The sequence below is a fragment of the Labrus bergylta genome, chromosome 17, assembly GCF_963930695.1.
Source record: "Labrus bergylta chromosome 17, fLabBer1.1, whole genome shotgun sequence".
NCBI lineage: Eukaryota > Metazoa > Chordata > Actinopteri > Labriformes > Labridae > Labrus > Labrus bergylta.
This window is the reverse complement of record NC_089211.1, coordinates 26,744,397-26,757,569: the sequence shown is the minus strand read 5'-3', so window position 1 is coordinate 26,757,569 and position 13,173 is coordinate 26,744,397. Positions and strand designations below refer to the sequence as shown.

General features: G+C 41.6%; 1 protein-coding gene across 1 annotated transcript in view; it reads left to right on the top strand.

The window, feature by feature from the left end:
• Positions 1-1,931, top strand: part of LOC110004306 (myocyte-specific enhancer factor 2C) — a gene marked incomplete at its 5' end in the record, with an annotated part of 8,293 nt that extends 6,362 nt beyond the window's left edge. The window contains 1 exon segment of the mRNA XM_020659854.2: positions 1-1,931. This exon segment is cut by the window's left edge and continues 2,738 nt beyond it.
• Positions 1,932-13,173: the final 11,242 nt, after the last annotated feature.

Here is a 13,173-nt window from a genome sequence, read left to right as displayed (position 1 = left end):
GCATGTGCTGAAGGCTTCGCAGGATTCGTCCAAAGTGGCGTTCGCACTCTTTAAAGCCATATCCAACAGGACAGAGATGCTTTGCTGCACAGAGTTTATAGTGTTTGTGGGTTTTTTTAACTCCTTATTGTATCAAATTGATATTGTCGGATATTGTCTGCAGCTCTATTTAAATAAAATAAAAAAAACAGAGAGATATTTTCTATTGAACGTTCAGGGAGGTTTGAGGTCACTTTAGAGTTTCCTGTTCAGCTGGCGTCGGGGGTGAAAACAAAGAGACAATCTCAGAGCACAGAAGCACAACATGCAGCCGTCCTCTGCAGTGACTGAGTGGTCAGTTAAAACAGACTATGCAGCCGTGGAAAGAAACTCAGATCCTTCACTGAAGTACTACTCGTACAAAAATCCTTTCTCCAGTGCAGATCCATCAATCAGACTTCAAATATTCTGCTGATCCCCTTTTTAAAATTCAAATGTCATAATCCTGGACGTCTAAACTAAACGTGGTCAAAGTTTCAGATCATGAGGTAAACGTATGTTGGAGTAATCCCAGGATGAGTCTGCAGAGGGCGCTAAACGCCTCGTTCTGTAAATCACGCCATAGTTCCCCGATATGAAACCAAGAATTTCCCCAGACGGCTTCAAGACTCTGAAACCTCTTACATAGACTCTCTTCTCCCAGACCTGGAGAGCAGCCCTCCCCTGGCAGCCCTGCAGCGTTCTGCCCTCCACGTAGGGCTTCCAGAAAGCCGGCCAATCAGAAGAGAGTGGGGCCTTAAAGAGACAGCAGCTGAAACAAAGAGTTTCAGGCAGAGGCTGAATCTTCAGAGTTTTCTTTGATTTAAAAAATGTGTAAAACACTCCAGGAGGAACCGACCAGGAAGTGGATGTGTGGTTTTATATTTTTTGTGGACACTAATTCGGTTCAAGCTGCAGGAATTTAGTTTTTGCTGTAAAAAATCTTGTCACACAAACAAAATAAACTAAAGCTGTCTCATGACTTGGTGCATGAAAAATTAAATATTCCCCTGAGAGGTTTGACGGACGTATGAATGTATTTAGACAAAGTGATCTGAGTGTCTTTTCTGCTGAGGTTTTTGCATCGCTCTGTGCCTCGTACCTCCGCAACTCCGACGCCACAAAAAGCCGAACAGAATCTTCTCACGTCCACTTTTTTTTTTTTAAATCGGCAGCAGACAGAGCGGTGGCTGAGGGTCGTTCACATTTGAATATTTTGGTTTAAAAAATGTATATCTGGAGCTCAGACCCTCAGCCACTGTCAGCAGTCTGCCCAACCCCCCCGTTAGCGAATAAATTCTCTGATTCAGCCCCCGTTAGCTAGCTGCACTAGCTGCCTTGTAGTTAGCCGTGTGTTCAAGGGCAGAGCCCACGTGTTGTTTTTCTTTCTGCACTCCTTTCGTTTACGACGTTGTCTCCGGGTTCAGACTCGCTGAAACACACCCGTCTGGTCTGAGCCGCTTGTGGGGGGGGGGAGCCAGGAGCTCGTCCTCCGGCTCCGGGTGGAGTCGACCGCGAGCGGGTGGCGTTGAAGGAGGAGTGTCAACTAACCAAAGTGTGTAATAGCCTGTTTATGGTGTTTTTTGGTTTGATTCTTTAATGAGTAACTGCCTGATGAGATGATTTAATTTGTATCTGGAGACATCGGTGAATGTCCTGTTCTGTAAATTTCCCCTCCTGAAATGCTTCTAATAATAACTACGAATATAATATTCTTAAAAAGAGATTGTTAGCGGCATAAGCTGGCCTTTGTCGCCACTTTGGAGACAATGTTCCTCGGAATAATAAAAAAACAACAAACTGTTGTTGCAGTCAGAGATCATGTACAGCAAAGTCACTCGCTCACGAATGTGCTAATATTTGTATTTTGCAGAAAAATGTACAAAAAATATACAGGCTCTGTTACAAACGTCTCTGTGTGGTTTGTTGTTATTGATTCTTTGTCTTTTCTGTTTACATCTTAAACAAGTTTAAGGTCCTATCAGTGAGCTGTGTAGAGAGTGAGATGATAAAGGTATCTTACTCTCTGATCATTAAGGAAACATGCTATGTTGAAGTGCTGGCTTCTCTGACAACAATGCAGCAGCCAGTATGTCCTCCTTCTAACTTTAGATTCTGCTCCTGAATGCTCTGGATTTGTTTGGACCAGAGAAGGTAGGCGCTTTTAAGACACGCCCCCATACGGCCGTTTTGGACGCCCCTCGGTTTGCCAGATATGAGAGCAGTTATCAGGTCAACAGGTGTTGCAGCGATGGAAGCGGTCAAGAGAAGTGGTTCAGATAGAAGTGATTGTACCCGACCTAAAAAGCCTCTGCATGTTTCTAATAAGCTCCACGAGCAGAAACGTGCTCAAACTAGGATCAATATTGGAGATGCTTTTGAAAAATGGAGAGAGGTTAGAACACAGAAAGGTTTACAGACCCATGCAGAGCTGGATAAACACTGAAGCTTCAGAGTCCACCACATGGTGACCTGAGTGAGCATCCACTCTAGAGAGGAGGGGGGCAGGGAGCTCTCTACAATGTTTAGAATTTAGACTGCAGTACCCATTTTAAACACTAGGGGGCAGAGTTACATTTGTGTCACCTGAGTGACATTTCTTTATAGCCTTTATGTTTTGCCCTTTTCTCCCATAAGAGGAAAGTATTTATTTTAATTTTGTAAAGTCAAGTTATAGTTCTCATTCTGCCCTCTTGTGGTGGAAATGAGTACTACCACAAACACTGCGGAAAATAGAACCAGAACAGCCTGACCCAAAACAGGAGAGACAAGTTATTGTACCTGAAAGGAAAGAAAAACACGTCTCAAAGTCTCCACATCACTGAAGGTTCAATCGGCCAAAATATGGATAAAGAGGATTCTTCAGCTGAGATGTGGTGAGGAGAAAAGAGATGATGAAGGACGATACTACAGAAGCCCCAAGCAGACATTTTATTTTACTTTGTTTTCATGTGATACAACAAATCATTTCAAGTTGTTTTTATAAGATCAACATATTTACGTGTTTATCCCAGGAAAATAAATCTGATTTCTTCAGATCTCGAGAAATTCACTTTCCATCTCAGGAGGTCCAGCGTTGTTCACAAAAGATAATGACATCAATAAGTTCATACCTCGAGAAAAATAAAATGTGTGGATGTTTATCGAGGAGCTTCCTGAAGAAACTGACAGAAATAAAAATCTAACCCTGAAATAAATCAACGCAAAAATGGGCTGTCCAAAGTAAATTGCTATTCATCATTAATTAATCATTATTTCACTATTAAAAATAAAAATAGTTAGGCTTTTATCTTGGACGTTTCTGAGAGTACTTTACTTCCTGTTTGAATTCAACCGTGCTTTTATTTTGAAATAAAGTAAGAAACTTTTAACGGTAGATTACAAAATTAACTTAAATTAATTACGGTAACTTTATGATCAGTTGTTGCTCCTGGATGTGCCAAAGATGAGGCTGAAAACCTGGACCGGGGGGGTCGAGCTTCCTCTGTTGACTTGCTGTCATTCCCAGACCGACCGCCAGAGGGCGCCACAGACTTCAGTAACTCGTTACAGTTTCCTCTCTTCAGTAAAACAGCTGCTGATGGTCAGAATAACTCAGAAAATTATTGAGCTGCGTTCAAATAAAATGAGAAACTTCTGGGGGGAGGGGTCAAAGTTGGAAAAAAAATTGGAAGAATTATACAATTTTCTACAATTTGATACTTCTATAATGAAAAGTGAAAATGGGTATTATTTCTCAATCAGTCTGGAAGTGTAATAACAGAAAATAAAATAAATAACAGTGTTTATTTTTGTACTAGGGCATGGCGCCTTTGCATCAGAAAAATGCATTTGATAAAATGTTTGATGTGCAAAGTCGGCCGAGACTTCAGCTTCAGTCTCTTTTTTTTCTGACCAAATGAAATTCTGGATCAATTCTTCTAACTTTCACCTGAAATAAAAGCTGGAACACAAATATGAAAGCTGATCACATTTTAAGAATTTTTGTGGCGGCCTGTCAGATTTCCAAGGGGGCTAATGCCACCCCTGGTTATCCTAGAAGCGCCCCTGCAAGTGAGAGTGAAGCGGTCATCTTGTCCCCAACTTCAGCCAGCTAAGACGACTCAGCATGCTGTTGATACACTTCATTGTCCCTTTGGGGAAACAGACAGAAAGCATCTCGAGTCCGGGTCGCAAGCAGGGCAGCGCCACGGGGAAACCCTTACGCCGGGTGATGTTCGTGCTATACCACGTTTTTTTTCATCAGTTCTCCACTCTGCCCCCTGGTGGTGCAGCAGTCGTTTCATTCTCAAAACATTCAAACATTTGGATTCTGTTTGAGACATTAAAACCATTAAAAAGTCGCTGACTCATCAACATGACGTCCTGTGATGTCACCACGATGTTTCCTTAAAACAGCACGCCACTGCCCTTTGTTTAATGCTGAGTCATGATTTTGTAATCGGAGGATATTTAAAATCAGCTCTCCTTCATGACCTTTTTCCATTCGAAGAGGTCAAAGGTCACAGAACTCTTGAATCCTGCAGCTTGTTTGTGTGTTTGTTTCAGCTGTGGTTTATTTTTTTACGCTTTTTAAAGTCCAAACGTCTCATAAATCACATCTCGGAGCTTTGATATGAACGCAGACAGCTCGGGTTTATTTTTGGCAGTCTGGGTAACGTCCATAGATTGTTGGCTCGCCGTGTGCACATGGACGGGATGCCAAAAGAAAAGGGCGAGCGTTTCAGCACTCTTTGGTTCAGACGGTCCCATGTGGGATCACTTCAATCGAGAGCATGTGCAGAACAACAACAACAACAACGTGTGTGTGTGTGTGTGTGTGTGTGTGTGTGTGTGTGTGTGTGTGTGTGTGCTGTGGATTCGGTTAAAGGAAAGCTTTACGTTGGGCGGCTGGAAACAGCAGCAGCCAATCCTGAGCTGTGTTTAGAAGTCATCAAGGACAGCCTGTGAACTGACAGCACTCAGCCCACATACCACACACTAACCTGCACATGTGTGTGTGTGTGTGTGTGTGTGTGTGTGTGTGTGTGTGTGTGTGTGTGTGTGTGTGTGTGTGTGTGTGTGTGTGCGTTCATCAACGTGCACATGTTTGACTGACAATTTGAAAAGTCACACAAACAACTTCATGAATGTTGAACACAAAAAAGGGAGAAACCAGGCAGCATGAGAAACGTCACAGAGAGGAAGGAAACACTTTTAATAAAACTTTTACAGCTGCTTTAAAGACGTTTCATACCGTGCTTCACTTCTTCAGTCAGAAAGCGTTTGTGTCGTCCATGTTGAGACGTCGAGGGATCGCTGGGCTGAGCATAACGATGTCATTAGAGTCAGGATGACGTCATGGCTCCACACCTGCACGCTGTTGACCTGCCTTTACTGCGCATCGCGAGCATTGAACACATCGCAGCTTTTCTACGGTGGCCCTGAAGGTCAACTGAAAAAACATTTCATGAAACGCAAAGAGTGACTGGACGAGTCCTTACCAACAGTAAAACGTCATTTCCTGTTTACGTTTAGCGGACTTCAGTCGAAAACACAAAATGTCAACATGTCGACGTGTGACTGTTAGTAAGGACTTTGGTTTTGTCCAATCAGGAAATTTTATGCAAGATGCATTCCCAATTTTATGCATCTTGGGAAATTTCTGTTTAAAAAAAAGCTTTTGAATTTGTTTCATGACATTTATTTTTTGCGTTTCAAGAACTTTGTGGTTCATGTTTCAAGAAAACACAATTTTTTTAATATTTGCACTTTTTGCATTCCGCAAAATTTTGTGCCACAAAAAAAACATAAAATTTTGTTTTTCAAAAATATATGTTTAATGAAACGTTTGTGTCCATATTTCACGATTTCGCTCGCTTGTCAAAACCACTGGTTAGTTTATCGGAGATCGTCTGAAGCATAACGGTTGTGACGTCAAAATCATCCGACTGCTGCATAGTTAGCTTGTAGCATACCGTTAGCTTTTTACTTCTGTCAGCTGCATTAACGCTTCAAACATCATAAAGATGGCGTTCATTTGTGAACAAAACGCCTTCGCTTCAGAAACGTGCGTTTGCCACAGAGCTTCTTTTCTGCAATGATCCAAAATCCAATGAAAACATCCCATAGGAGAATTCTTGTTAGATGCCATGGCGATGCTACTTCCGGGTTGGCCTACAAAAATAGGTCAGTTTACACATTCATATAAAAAGATTGGTTTGTCAAAGAGGAAGGAGACGTGTGGAACGTGGAGAAGTGTGCGGCTGAGGATGTACGTATGGTCGTGCACATGTTCATCCTTGTGTGTGAAGTTTCTTGATAGGATAGGTGCTTTATTGTATTTAGGAACAGAACAAAACTTTGTTGGCAGAAATCTTGTACAGCAGCATCTTGATCATATATGCAAAGTTATGTACATACAATTAAGGTTTTTCTAGATTGAGAGGCAGTCGCTATAAATAAGTAGACACAAATAACAATTTTTGTGCAGTGACTGGTTCAATAAATTGTTGGGGTTGTATCAAGTCAACTTTGGTTATATTCTTTAATAATTATATTTAATTATCAATAATATAAATAAAATATCATTAAACTATGTTTAATCTCGTTTTGGGGCACCAACCTGTAATCAGGTAAATATAACCAAAATATCACTCAAATCAGTCTCACATTAGTTATTTAATTACTAATATTATTAATAATGAATAACTATATTTAATAAATTGAAGGCGTGAAATCCGTACACAAAGCCTTCGCACCCAGCTTATATCACAATGTAATATATACATTAACCACAAACAACTGCTCTCTTAAATTATAACAGAATTTATTTAAACAAAGCAACATCAATCCAAAATCAATGAACTTAATCAAACAAATCACTATCATAAACTAATCTAAGCAACAAACATTATCAAACAAGGCTTGTGGATGAGGTGTAAATGTGTGTGTGTGTGTGTGTGTGTGTGTGTGTGTGTAGATGAGTGTGTATGTAGATGAGAGAGAGAGAGAGAGAGAGAGAGAGAGACAATGCACCCTGTGGCTTCGTCACATGGTGACAAATGGTGGACAACAAAGGAAGCCGTGTGGCTGCCTTTTGAAATAGTTTGAGCTCTCTGAGCTGAGTTCAGTAACTGTTACTTAAACACCAGAAAGCCAGTGGCCGGACTTTGATTCAACGGCGGGTTCACTGGTCTTTCTGATTGTGAAAGCCGTTGACTGAAGGTAAACTAGCATAGCATTAAACACATAGACGAACACAGCGGTTCATTACAATAAAACACATGCAGCAGCTTACAACAGATAATATACAGAATGTGACATCAACAATGATGCATAATTATCAGTGGTTATAAAAGAAACATAACTATTTCTGAAACTATTTCTGCCCAGACCAAAGCTCTTACTTGGGGTAACTCCTGGTGATCGTTGCAAAGTTGGTTAGATCGTCACTCTGTTGAATGTTAAATCAACAGATTCAGGCAGGTTTCCTTCGTGGCAGATGTAGGAGGAGGGTAACGGGATTCAGATCTTCGCCCAGAGCGCTGCTCTATAGGGTCTTCTGGTTGCAGGAGCCGAGTTCTTTATGTGTCCTTGTGGATTCAGGGATCAGTGGGCTTCCTTCAGCGCTCCTGTCCAGTTGCGTTCAATGACGTCTTACGAAAAATCAAAGGAAAGAAACTCTTCTTTTTGCTCGAACCTGATAGCATCTGATTGCTATCTCCTAACTCCTAAAAATATGCCGTGGAAGTAGTCAGCTGAATCCTCTGATGCTTGAATTCAGCATGTGAAGAACTACCTAGATTGAGCAACCTCAGCTCTGGAGTTTAACTTATGTAAGTCAAGAGGAGGAAAGGGTTTGTCTCGAATGCTGGAGTCCATCATATGGAGAGGGTATCCTCTGGTGTCAGCAGACAACACTTGAAGAGCAGGAAAGGGTTTGTCTCGAATGCTGGAGTCCATCTTGTTGGAGAGGGTATCCTCTGGTGTCAGCAGACAACACTTGAAGAGAAGGAAACAATGCCTGGCGATTGCTTTTAAAGACTGGAGCTGCCTGTGGGTTTACCTCAGGCCTCCTCCAATGAGGACAGAGAATTCAGACACCCCCCACCCCCCCACTTTTCACACCTATTTGTTAGTTTCTGTTGGGGGGTTGCTGGGCTAAGACCCCTTTGTTTAGTTGCCTTCCAAATACTCTAGTCAGGCTCGAGACTGTGATACAGGCCTGAGTCCTTTGTCCCACACACATGGCTGAGGCCCAACAAAATAAACAGTTATAGGACAGCGGCTGAATTAGTGTGTATCATCTTTTCATTTTAGCAATCTGAGTTCCCGCCGGCACTCGGCTTTACATCAAGCGTTAAAGTTGGTCATGTGAGGTTGGAGCTCGTGCAGCTCCTCGGACACAAAAACACTTTTCATGCTCAGCTCGTTGACTGATGCTGAATGACTCCACAGACACATGTTCATGCTTTATAACCAAACAGCTGACTGGAGAGAAATCAGGGAAGGGCAGAATACAAGTTGTCTCCTGACCTGGAGTTGATGTTTTTGTAGGTGTGTTTGAATAACCTGAACTCAGAGATCAACAGGGACTGACTTTTAGTACACAAGTTGTGTGTGTCGTTGTTTTGTTCAAACATCTTCCTGAGGAGCGAGTTTCAGTCTCTCTCTCTCTCTCTCCTGATATTCACAGAACCAGGAAGTAAAACAACATCTTTCCAAACCCATATTTAAAAAAACAAAGCTTTATCGCTCATGGCAGCAGGACAAGTTCGCAGAAAACCTGATGCCTATCCGTCTGTGTGTGTGAGTGTGTGTGTGTGCGCGTGCACATTCACTCTGCTGCTTGTTTCTGTTCCTCATCCTGTTGAAACCAGTTTGTGTTTATCGCGCAGACAGACGCAGCCTGTATAGAAGAAGCCAAAACATTGTTCATGTGACCTCAAATCATCTGTGTGTGTGTGTGTGTGTGTGTGTGTGTGTGTGTGTGTGTGTGTGTGTGTGTGTGTGTGTGTGTGTGTGTGTGTGTGTGTGTGTCTTGGTATGCGAGTGTTGGGTCATGAAGAGTCAAGGTAAAACTCAGCTCTGGAGAAATGAAAACATTGGAAGAAGACAACCTGCAGTGCAGCACGGTCTGAATGTGCAGAAGAAGAAAGTGTGGCGTCCGTCGTCCCGGGTTCAGCCTGTGGGCAGAGATACTCGTGGATCTGTCCGCTTGTTCATTCATGCATAGACGTTGTTAACTACAGGCAGGGAGAGAAAAGTTCTTGAACCACAAATTTAAAATCATGAACAACAAAAGTTGAAACCTAAAAGTCACTTTTCTGAAAAAGACGGTCGCTTGTTTAAACTTTGTTCATGTTCACAGATTTTAACTTCTGTATGTTCATCCATCTGGTCGGACTAAACTACTTATCTGTGACCGGACGAAAACCAAATCTTTAAAGGCAGAACATGTGATTTTTCTTACTTAAATAAATCATAAAGTCTGTCCTGTGTAAATGTGTCTCTGAGTCCTGACTGTCTACAATGAGGGAGAAGCTCGAGTCCCGCTGGCTGTGTTGTTGTCAGAGCCGTGTTTACATGGACGGGACGGCCGGCTCCTCCCCTTGTGTATAAAAGCTGTTTTAGTCAAGAACTAGAGAGAAGAAGAAGAACATACTCACTGATTATTTGGATGTTAGTAAGAGTTTTTAGATCACGCTCATTCTGTGTCAGTTTACATGAAATGTGAAGCTACGAGCTAACTAAAGAGCGCTAACATTAGCATGCTAACACAACAATGTGAAGCTACGAGCTAACTAAAGAGCGCTAACATTAGCATGCTAACACAACAATGTGAAGCTACGAGCTAACTAAAGAGCGCTAACATTAGCATGCTAACACAACAATGTGAAGCTACGAGCTGACTAAAGAGCGCTAACATTAGCATGCTAACACAACAATGTGAAGCTACGAGCTAACTAAAGAGCGCTAACATTAGCATGCTAACACAACAATGTGAAGCTACGAGCTAACTAAAGAGCGCTAACATTAGCATGCTAACACAACAATGTGAAGCTACGAGCTAACTAAAGAGCGCTAACATTAGCATGCTAACACAACAATGTGAAGCTACGAGCTGACTAAAGAGCGCCTACATTAGCATGCTAACACAACAATGTGAAGCTACGAGCTGACTAAAGAGCGCTAACATTAGCATGCTAACACAACAATGTGAAGCTACGAGCTAACTGAAGAGCGCTAACATTAGCATGCTAACACAACAAGTGAAGCTACGAGCTAACTAAAGAGCGCTAACATTAGCATGCTAACACAACAAGTGAAGCTACGAGCTAACTAAAGAGCGCTAACATTAGCATGCTAACACAACAAGTGAAGCTACGAGCTAACTAAAGAGCGCCAACATTAGCATGCTAACACAACAATGTGAAGCTACGAGCTAACTAAAGAGCGCTAACATTAGCATGCTAACACAACAATGTGAAGCTACGAGCTGACTAAAGAGCGCTAACATTAGCATGCTAACACAACAATGTGAAGCTACGAGCTGACTAAAGAGCGCTAACATTAGCATGCTAACACAACAATGTGAAGCTACGAGCTGACTAAAGAGCGCTAACATTAGCATGCTAACACAACAATGTGAAGCTACGAGCTAACTGAAGAGCGCTAACATTAGCATGCTAACACAACAAGTGAAGCTACGAGCTAACTAAAGAGCGCTAACATTAGCATGCTAACACAACAAGTGAAGCTACGAGCTAACTAAAGAGCGCTAACATTAGCATGCTAACACAACAAGTGAAGCTACGAGCTAACTAAAGAGCGCTAACATTAGCATGCTAACACAACAATATGAAGCTACGAGCTGACTAAAGAGCGCCAACATTAGCATGCTAACACAACAATGTGAAGCTACGAGCTAACTAAAGAGCGCTAACATTAGCATGCTAACACAACAATATGAAGCTACGAGCTGACTAAAGAGCGCTAACATTAGCATGCTAACACAACAATGTGAAGCTACGAGCTAACTGAAGAGCGCTAACATTAGCATGCTAACACAACAAGTGAAGCTACGAGCTAACTAAAGAGCGCTAACATTAGCATGCTAACACAACAAGTGAAGCTACGAGCTAACTAAAGAGCGCTAACATTAGCATGCTAACACAACAAGTGAAGCTACGAGCTAACTAAAGAGCGCTAACATTAGCATGCTAACACAACAATATGAAGCTACGAGCTGACTAAAGAGCGCCAACATTAGCATGCTAACACAACAATGTGAAGCTACGAGCTAACTAAAGAGCGCTAACATTAGCATGCTAACACAACAATGTGAAGCTACGAGCTAACTAAAGAGCGCCAACATTAGCATGCTAACACAACAATGTGAAGCTACGAGCTAACAAAGAGCGCCAACATTAGCATGCTAACACAACAATGTGAAGCTACGAGCTAACGAAAGAGCGCCAACATTAGCAAACTAACACAACAATGTGAAGCTACGAGCTGACTAAAGAGCGCCAACATTAGCATGCTAACACAACAATGTGAAGCTACGAGCTAACTAAAGAGCGCCAACATTAGCATGCTAACACAACAATGTGAAGCTACGAGTTGTTTTGGTTTCAAGGGCGACATCTACTGGATCAAAAAGTCGCACATTCTTCCTTAAACAACAGTCATACGTTATTTCCTGTTTACGTTGAATTATTTCCACAGCGAACTTCAGCCAAACACGCAAAACAGGACACAACGTACGACCGTTGGCGAGGGTTTTCTCCAATCACAAACAAGAAGTGTAGTCCTACATCTTTCGTTTCACTGAACTTTTTTGTGTCCCAAATGTTTTTGGTTTTCCTAAAAAACTTTTTTACATTTCACAGAATGGTATTGTGTTTCATGAAATGTGTTTTGCGTTTCACACAAAAAAAAATTGCTTCTTACAAAAAATGTTTTGCGTTTCACTAATTTCTTTTTGAGTTTCCCGAAATATTTTTGCGCTTCATAAAAGGTTTTTGGGTTAATCAAATCTGACACATTTGTAAGTCTCTAACCTTCTCGAGCGTGTCGAGATAACATTTGTTAGGAAAAGAGCCTTTTCAAATAAAGATTGATTTCATGAAATGTTTTTATGTTCATGTTTGAACCTTCAGGGCCACCTTACAGTTTCAGGGCCACTGGACCTCAGGCATGTTGTTTAATATCATTTAAAAATGGACGCCTCACTGACACCAGAATGTCTTTAAAGAGAAAACTGCATCTCACCAAACCTTTAAAGGTTATGTCTCTTACTCAAGTAGTGATTAATATAAGATCAAATATTTTCAGTCCCACGTCTGGTCATCAGATGTAAACGTTTCTATTATCAATAACAGTTCATACAGTTTGACTGGAACACACAGAAGTTCTCGTCTGAACTGTAAGTAACAGCGGATTAACATTCCTCCGCGGCTCTCGTGTCGAGTGTAATTCAATAACATGAAGTCAAAGTTACATAATCATTAGTTAATCCATGAAACCATCATGAGTTACACATCAGTGAAGAAGCCATAATTAGTTGTTTTTTGTTAAAGCCGCACATTGTCCTGTTTCCCTTTCAGCGGAAACATGTTCTTATAGATATGAACTCAGCAAATGAGCAGACAAAATTACTTTTATTCAAGTCCAAGTGTCAGCGACTTAAACTGGGAAAATCTCCTCGACTAAAACCTTATTTTAATCTGATGTCTTCCCCAAATTTTCCCTTGACTCGTCTCCGATAGCCTGCAGCAAATCCCTGTTTAACCTACAAACAGAAAAAACAACATGCATGTCTGCTGTGTTTCTGTATCCTGTGATGTGCAGACGTCAGCGTGTGTTCCTCTGTGGGAAGTCGGAATGAATTCAACTGAAAAAGGGGAAAAACTTCAGCTGACGTTTCTATTTACGTTTGTTTACAACAGGTTATGAAATCGCTCGACTGTAAATAGCATTACTGAAAAAGCTCAGATCTATTTTCCCCCTGCATGCGTTTTGTCTGTCTGTGGTGGGGATTTAGGTCAGCAGCTCACGTGAGAGTGTCCTACATCTGGTTTGTGGTAACTGCAGCAGACTGGAGTGCAGAAATCAGTGGAGCAAACGGGCTGCATGTGGAGCATGGAGTAGCAGCTGCTGCAGAAAGTA